We start from the raw sequence: 9405 nt of genomic DNA on the forward strand, positions 1-9405 counted from the left end.
TGCAACGAGAAACATATGTATATATATATACAGAGTGTCCCAGCAAGTCCGTATCACCGCTCCTAAGCAAGTAGAAAGGGTTATTCTGAGTCGAAAAGTCCTTTACCATTTTGCGAGATTCGCAATAATTAACGAATTCTTAAGAAATAAAAATCCGCAAATGAGCTTGCAGCCACGTGCAAAATGGCAGCTCGGAGCTGTCAGTTTTTCGCGCGCTCGTACGTCGTAGTAACGGAATGGGAGGAACTGATAAACAGCATATAATATACATAAAAAATCAATAACTAACTAATGTGACACGAAAATATGGACTTTGTATTTTTTTAATTGAAATGATAAAGTCTAATGTCAAGATAAGTTAAAACTGAGTTTTTGTATACTTATGTAATTACTTATTTACTTAGTACTGTATTGATAATTATTTACTTTTTTTATTTACATAGAAAGAAATATTGAATTAGTACAAGAAATTAGATTTTTTTAAAATTTTTTATAGGATTTTTTAAATACTTAAAGAAGTAAATAAATGAATAATTGTTATAGACATCTTTCTTTAATCACGTAAACCATTTTTATTTACTCACATAATTGTAATATCAAAATGTCAATATAATAATTATTGTTATTTATGTATTTAAAAATGTTTTTAGTCTATGTATAAAAAGAATTGCATAGAAAAAAATTAGAAATTACTTACTATTTACCAACAAAGTGATTGAAACTTGTGAAACAATAAAACCGAATAAACAGGCCGATGCAAGCAAATATACAAAATGTCAATGTGTTTAATTTTTTATTGAAACCATAAACTTACAACAGACGAATCTTCAGTGTATGAACAGATATATGTAATGACAAATTGTTATAATTTCTTTGTCATAACATGAATCTATTGATACACGTGACTATTTTCATTCTTTAATTTTTGTATCGCCTATTACGATTAAAGCGCGATATAAATGATGAGTCATGCAGCGCGACGCATATAATACGATATTAATGGATTATTTCTGAAAGATGCAACTTTGAAACATAAGACAATCATATATGGTTTAATTCAGCGTAAAAAATGCTACAATTTTTCCTTACAAAAATTTTGAAAAGTGAAAAAAAATGACGGGTGGGGGTAAATAAAAAAATGTTAAATGAAAAATAAATCCAACTACGCGGTTGTAAATTCTATAAAATACTATGCAACTTTTATTTGAAACATTTTTTTATATCTCTTACCGTTTTGATGATACTCGCATAAAACAAAAAAACCGGTTCTTTTCGAAGGGGTGTATTACTCCCTAAACGTGCAAGAAAGCACATAAAAAAATACGGGTCTCTTATTTTTAGCTACTTTACATCATATTCAAAGCTCATCAAAATCGGAGAGGGACACTTGCATCACTTCCCTTGTAAGTAAATAAGTAATTACAAAAGTATAAAAAAACTCAGATTTAACTTATCTTGACATTAGACTTTATCATTTCAATTAAAAGAATACAAAGTCTATTATTTTCGCGTCACATTAGTTAGTTATTGATTTTTTTATGTATATTATATGCTGTTTATTAGTTCCTCTTATTCCGTTACTACGACGTACAAACGCGCGAAAAAATGACAGCTCCGAGCTGTCATTTTGCACGTGGCTGCAAGCTCATTTGCAGATTTTTATTTCTTAAGAATTCGTTAATTATTGCGAATTTCGCAAAATGGTAAAGGACTTTTCGACTCAGAATAACCTTTTTTACTTGCCTAGGAGCGGTGATACGGACTTGCTGGGACACTCTGTGTATATATATATATATATATATATATATATATATATACCAGGGTGTCCCAGCCTGTATACCAGTATATATATATACCCAGCAAACAATTTCTGACTGCGCAGACCTTGGCAACAGAAACTGTGTGCAGAAACGCTACAGTACGGAAACATGCTNTGGTGCTGCCAAAACTGTTAGCACATAGAGACAAAAAACCCAACAACTCTGTTGGCACATACATGAAACTATTGTTGCAAAAATGATTCCATATATGTTAGTGAAATTGATAACAAATAGATGGTCGATAGCAAGCAGATCTGCTTTAGCAATACTGTGACCAAACAGTCCGCAAAACCGCATGAGCATCTGTTTATGACAAAACGTTGACCGCAGTCGGGTCAATCTGTTGAACGCATTGACAGATTGCCACCAAACGCTAAGCAGATTTGTTCGTGCATATGTACGGACTATTTGCACGCAAGACTACTAAACTGTCTGTTTGATATCTAGACAACAAAATGGCGATTATCTGCGATCATATCTGTCGCCTNTGTTGATAACAGATTGTTAACAAACATTGAACAGTCTTTTACAGTTAGACCTTGTTTATGCGGGCAATAACTGTTAACTTATGCTGGAACCGGTATAGTTCAACTGTAAGATTGTAATACTTCTGTTTATACGCATTCGGCAATGAAGCAATCATAAATGTAATGTATTATACTCGTATTTGTTGAGTAATATGAATCACTGGGTGCTTTCCAGCTACGTACAGTCGACACTGTGTAACACAATGTCCACTAGTGTGAATGAGATACACTGATATGTTCTTTGTCAAGCTAATAGACAGTATGTTATACATTTACCTTTAATTTTCTCAGAAATTTGACGTGGTAGGTCGATTTCGCCGCCGGATTTGTTTTCAGTGACCAAAAATTCATTAAACAACACTTTGTTTATTCAAGCATCAGCATATATTAACAAAACATTTATTCGCGTTGTAAAAATGTACTTTAAATTATATTTAAGAATAATAAGAAAAGTATTTTTATTTATTGTTGCAGGTACATTGCATTGCAACATTTTTAGTAAAATAATAATTTAAATAAATAATAAATGAAATGTAGGATAGAGAGCTTGAGAATAAATAGATAAAAATAATTATATGTTAGTAAGGAACACAAGTGGTCTCGCGGACTGAGTGCAGGGGCTGCAAATATGGAGGTCTCAAGTTCAAATCCCGCTATCACATTTAAGATTTTTTCAGATTCGGTCTTTTTCAATGGAGTTCATCGGTCGATCAACGAGCTGAATCAGGCTTCTAGAACTTAATTCGAGTGAAATCTCGAATTAATTCCTTTCCGATAAGGCGATATACCACTGATTTTCTTTTTTTTTTTTTGTAGTAATTCCACTTGGATTCTAGGGGACAGATCTGATCTTCGTTTGGTACCAATCTGTCGACGTTTCTGACGACAAATTTGGTCTGTACTTGCTACTGTTTTGTTAACAGTGCTGGTAACAGATATGATGTGTATTTGGCGCGATTTTCGCGCCAACAAACGATTACCAAATCTGTTCTGGATTTGGTGCGTCACTTTGGCTTTGCTTTGCTAGTAGCAGATTTGTTATGATTTTGGTCTCATTTTGACACACATGTTTCACACATTTTCTCACATGTTTGACAGATATGGTCGCCAAACCGTATCTTAATAAGGACACAGATGAATATGGATTTGGTTTACTAATTTCGCCGGCGGTTGGCGACAAAACTGCGACATCTCGCAACCAAATTGTTTGCTGGGTATGTATACATGGTGATTCATTTTAATCAATCTACTAGAATCCTTTAGTTTAAGAGAAAAATATTTGAAACAAGAGTTGCTTAGTCATTAAGGAGAAAAAATACGGTGTTCTTGATTGACCTTGAAAAAATGTCCTTAAGATTAAGTCAAAGTTACCTTAAACTTTTTAAATTGGAACCTCTAAGTTTTATTACATATTTATGTAGCTACCTTCAAGACCTTTTCAAACACTATAACAAAATAGTTTTTTGTTAAGTATTTTATAAGTCATGAGACTTAAAAAGTGACAGGTTAACGTTGAAGTAATAGTCAACTCACTACTGTAAAGTAATTAACTATAAGATAAAGAAAAGATGATGACATTGGCTAACACGTTGTCCTCCCCTCCGGAGGTGCGCCACTTTGTCGTGGTGGAGGGGCTTGAGTGCCGTGCTAATCCGTGGAGCTATGCCGGCGGGAACTTCGGTTTCTGGCAGGGTCACCCTTGCCGGACAGGTCCACGGGAAGCGGCCAGACCAAGAGCGCACCCGGGCAGGCCGGGCTCGTTAGCCCTGTGTGGGCAGCCGGCCTCTAGGAGAAGGAAACCTCCGAAATTAAACCACTCTTCTGAAAATAAATGATGAGTAGTTCAGAAGAAGAGAGAAACGTACCGGCCTAGAGTGATCGGACACTCAGGGCCCGGCGTGGGGGTGTTACCGTCCCAGGCACCCCCATGTCGTCATCGCGCTATGGGCTAATCACTGCCTGCATCGCAGGGACAGTGGCAGAAACCTCGACTGCAAAGAAGCAATCCGACATTCTCGCGCTTGGCGCACGAAGAATGTTTGGGACGCCGGTCTCCCCCACTGGAGTTAGCGCCAGTGGCGCCCTTCCTGGGGGAGACAGGAAGAAGAAGCCGGCAAGGGAGCGTTCTCGCTCCCCAGCATTCGCTGGCTTGTCCGGGTCCCCACCACCATTCGGGAATTTGGACATGGAGGTGCAGGAGGACGCCTCCACACCGGCCCCCAGTACAAGTGGGGGCGTGGGAAGACCGCCGACCGCCGTCGAGTTTTTCGGTGTTGTTGCGGCCGAGGAGCGTGCCTCAGCTGCAAGGCGAGCAGAGGCGGTTCTTGAGCTGGAGGACAAATGCTGGCGCGACACCGCTCAGCTGCCGTCCTCCAGGCTTCCGTGTCCAATTGCCTCCGCGGCGGAGATGGTGCAGAAAACGCACACAACCGCGGAGGCCGTGATGAAGGTTGCCACCACGTCCACAAATCTTCACGGTCGTTACGTGAAGATCCCAAAGGACGTGGCGGCAACCATAAAAGGATTAGGCGAGGGCATTGTTGCCCTCGCATATCTGCCGGGAGAGGCAGCGAGGCCGGAGCTGGCCAGGCCTGCCGCGCTCGTGGATGAGCGCGTCAGGACCCTGGAGAAGAAGCTCCGGCTTAGCAAGGAGACGGGGAAGATTCTGGCCTCCCAATATAAGAAAATGCGGAAGATGCTCGACGCGAAAAGGGATTCTCTCTTGTAGGCGCGTCAAGGAAAGAGTTGACGGACTGCGGGACGCAGGTCGGTAGGCCTGCGCTTGTCCCGCAGCCGATTGCGGCGCTGACCCCGCCGCCGCGGACGGACTCCCGGGGGGTACAAACGGAGGGGGGGGCGGACGAGCCTCTAAGAGAAGACCCTTCGGACCTCCCGGAAGAAAGGTGTGTCCGCCTGCTGGCGGACAGAATAGGGGATGCCATGAAGGGGCGAATCCTCTCTCTAATCAGGAGAGAGCTCGCCCCTCAACCTGCGAGCGCGCCTGCCGCCGTATCCGCTCCGACCACCTGGGCAACGGTTGTGGGGCGCAAGGCGCGGAGAAAGGAGAAGGAGGTTCCTTCCCCTGAGGAGAAACGTCGCTCTCCCGCGGCTCTCGTGGGCGCTAATCGGCGCTCCGGGGGGGCGGAGAGAGCAAAGCTCGGCAGGCTCTCCACTGGGGCTGCCGTCCTCCTTACCGTGGGGGAGGGCGGCAATTATGCCGAGACAATGAGGAAAGCGGCGGCCGCCGTCAATTTAAAGAAGGTCGGAATTTCCGGCCTCCGGATAAAAAGGGCGGCCAACGGTGGCATGCTCCTCCAGGTACCCGGGCCTGGAGGAGCGGAGAAGGCCGACGTCCTTGTTGAGAGAGCGTCAAAAGCTTTTAAGGGCGTGGAAGGGGTGAAATTCACCCGTCCCGTAAAGCACGCGGAAGTTCGCGTGCGGAACGTGGTTCCTCCCTCTCCGCGGAGGACATTGCCGTCGCATTAGCGGCGGCAGGTAATTGTTAGCCCAGTGAGGTTTGCACTGGGCTAGTTCGCTACTCCCCCGTCGGGTACGGAACTTTGTGGATCCGTATGCTCCTGAGGGCAGCCCGGCGGGTCGTAGGAGCGAAAAGGATAGAAGTGGGGGGTGGTGTAGCCTCCCCGTCGAGGCGCTGGTAGCACGGCGAATGCAGTGCTATTGGTGCCTCGAGTACGGACACGTGGCGCGCAAGTGTTCCGGTGTAGATCGGAGCACGGCGTGCTACCGTTGCGAGGAAGACGGCCACCTCGCCATCAGCTGTAGGGCTGCCCCTAAGTGCACTCTATGTGCGAGCCGGGGGCAGCCAGCGAACCATCGGATGGGCGGCGCAAGTTGCGCCCCCATACCAAAAAAGAACGTAGCCACCAGGCGGGGCGCCGGAGTTCCGGCGCCACCGCTACCATCCGGTGACAAGGAAGGCGGGGAGGCAGCGGTACCTGACCCCTCCCCGAAGAAGAGGAGGAAGCGGCGGGCCTGGAGTGCCGGATCCGGCGGGGACTCCTCCGGCTGGGAGGAGGATGAAAAGGGGGTTTATCTCCTCTCCCCGGAGGAGGGCATGACCCGGCTGTGCCCCGGAAGAGAGCGAGGGGCGGGAGGATGTTCCTCCTTCGTCCGCCTCCTCCGAGAGCACAAAGCCCGCCGTGGAAGAAAGGGGGGAGGCCACTGGGGCGTCCGCCTCTAGTAAGGAGCCCTCCGGTCTCCGGAAAGAGCCGGAGACCGGGGAACAAGGGGGTAAGGACGGCGCGATGCCTCCCCCTCTCCCCAGAAGGAGTGTGGCCGGGACCAGAGACCGCAAGGTCGCTGGGCTCCGGTCATCTAAGGGTGCGGCGCAAAAAGCGCCAGGTTCAGGGGGAGGCTCCATTAAGGAGCCCTCCCCCAAGCGGCAGAAGGGAGGTGATTCGACCTCCCCTACTACCGGACGACAGAAGCCGGGACCTAAGTCCTCCAAGTCGAGCAAGTAGGCTCGACTTGGGGGCAGTTTCCGTGCTCGGGGTGGAGGGATCACGGCTCGGGCGGGAACCCTGGACCCAGCCCCTGTCAAGGGGCTGCTTGGTCGCGGGTAAGACATACGAAGAATTGTACTGACCCCTCCTGACTTCGGTCACGGGGGGCGGGGACTTGGTGTGGCAAGTTGGGGAACACGCCATTGCACAGGTCCCCAGAGAGGGGCGGTTTCGAGGAGGGCTATGGCCCCCTCCTCCTATCGCAACCCCAAAGGCAACGGCGATAGAGGGCGTTGTCCGTTTGGAGACATGTCTTGGACTAGGGGGGTCCTGGAGAAGTAATAGCCTTTTGGCTGCCACAGGATCCCTTACTAAGTCCGGTGGAGGCCATTAAGGGGTTTTAGTGGGTGCGAGTCCCACACTCCCCGCACAAATCCCCACAGGACGGGGGTGCATAACGCATTTCACCTTACTAAAAAAAAAAAAAAAAAAAAAAAAAAAAAAACACGTTGTCCTCAAAAAGTGGCCTTCACTTAGACACCGTTCAATTGAACACGTTGCAAATAGAACACAGAAGCCTAAATGAACGGTGCGCACTTCTTTGCGTGTCCAAGTGCAAGGTGTCTAACATTTTGTGTGTATTTGCAACATGTCCAATTGAACGGTGTCTAAGTGAAAGCCACTTTTTGAGGGCAACGTGTTAACCAATGTTACCATCTTTTCTTTATCTCATAGTTAATTACTTTACAATAGTGGGTGTGAGTAATGACTGTTTCTTCAACGTTAACCTGTCAATTTTCAAGTCCCATGACTTATAAAATACTTAATAAAAAAATACTTTATTATAGTGTTTTGAAAAGGTCTTGAAGTCAGCTACATGAGTATGTAATAAAAATTAGGAGTTTTAATTTAAAAAGTTTAGGATAACCTTGACTTGACGTTATGGACATTTTTTCAACCAAGAACACCATATTCTTTCCTCTTAATGACTAAGCAACTTTCGTCTCAAATATTTTTTCTCTTGAACTAAACTAAAGGATTGTGAGATATTCCAATAGATTGATTAAAATGGACCACTCTGTGTATATATATATAGTTATTTTTTCAAATGATAAAAACGTAAAAAGATACGATTAACATTTCTTATTTATGTATTCATTAATTTTGTATAATATATCAATAATGTTTTTAAATAAGTTAAGTAGTTGATTAATTTCTAACTGTTTTTATTTATTTTTTTATGTATTACTTAATGTGACATAGTAGAATGAAGTTGTAACAGAAGAAATGTAATCGGAACAAGCGCGAGGAATCCCGTAGCGCGCGACGTCCCTGCATACTTTGGGTGTGTGCCGTCTCATTGGGGATCTTTAACCCTCTATGGGCCCATGTAACTTTCAAGTCACAAGCTAATATATCTACATTTCACCAAATAGTTTTAGTTTTTTTCACACAATGATGTATACGTCTTAAATTTTTTTATATTTAATAAAAAAGTTCGGCCCATAGAGGGTTAACAGTTAATAACTCGGTAAATAATGGTTTACGCCAAAATTGAAAAAGGATCTTTTAGTTCAAAATTTACCCTCTTTCACATTCTGCAAGATTTACTAATCAGTACGGGACATCTTGTATATGTTGAAAACCAGAGATTCCAGGTTTGACTCCTGGCCAATGAAACTCCTGTTTTATTCAAAATATCGTAAAATTAGGTAGGCGAGTATATGAGGTCTTTCTTATGCGTGATGCAAATATAGCATCCTATATGAATTTACGAATTTACGAATTGAAATTTTAGTTAAAAAAACTCACACGTGAATACATATATATACATATACAGGGTGTCCATAAAGTCTGGAAACACCTTTATATTTTGGAAACGGTTCGAAATTATGAAAAATCGCGAAATACGTATTCAATCGTTTTGAGGGGCTACTCTTTTAAGGGGATTGCGGATGTTTCCACCTCTTAGGGGGACCTTCCAGGGGGCCTCCCTCAAAATTTTTAAATAGAACCCCGCATATTGTAGTATATCAATTGAAAGGGTATAAAAAAAGAAATCTTTTGGTTCAAATCAGAAGTTGATACAGTGAGCCGTTTAGGAGTTAATTACAAGCAAAGTTCGGGAAAAGTCAAGTCTTAAGACATCGTAAAAATCTTATTAAAAGCGAATTTTATTAGGATTAGAGCAACTTACTCCAACATCTTACATTGTGTTTATTAACAAATCCATTCAGAGAAAAAGTGCTCTCATCACTGAAACAAATATTCTTCAAAAATTGATCCTTTCCAGCGATTATTTCTATCATTACTTCACAAAATTGGATTCGTCTATCAAAATCGTCCTCTGCTAACTCTTGTTTAATATGCATTTTATAAGGATGGAATTTATGTCGTCTTAAAATTGTGGCAATTGTACTATTAGGAACATTGCTTTTATTACAAAGTTGTCTTAATGATGTTACTCCATCTACATTTACACGGCCTAATACTTCTAATTCTGTGACGTCGTCTACTTTTGGTCTTCCACAGCGTGGGCGGTCTTTAACAGATTGTGTTTCACGAAATTTTGTTACAAGCTTGTAAACGTAAGCG

Source organism: Pseudomyrmex gracilis, unplaced genomic scaffold (assembly GCF_002006095.1).
Source record: "Pseudomyrmex gracilis isolate BER0280 unplaced genomic scaffold, ASM200609v1 scaffold_2584, whole genome shotgun sequence".
In the NCBI taxonomy this organism is placed as follows: Eukaryota; Metazoa; Arthropoda; class Insecta; order Hymenoptera; family Formicidae; genus Pseudomyrmex; species Pseudomyrmex gracilis.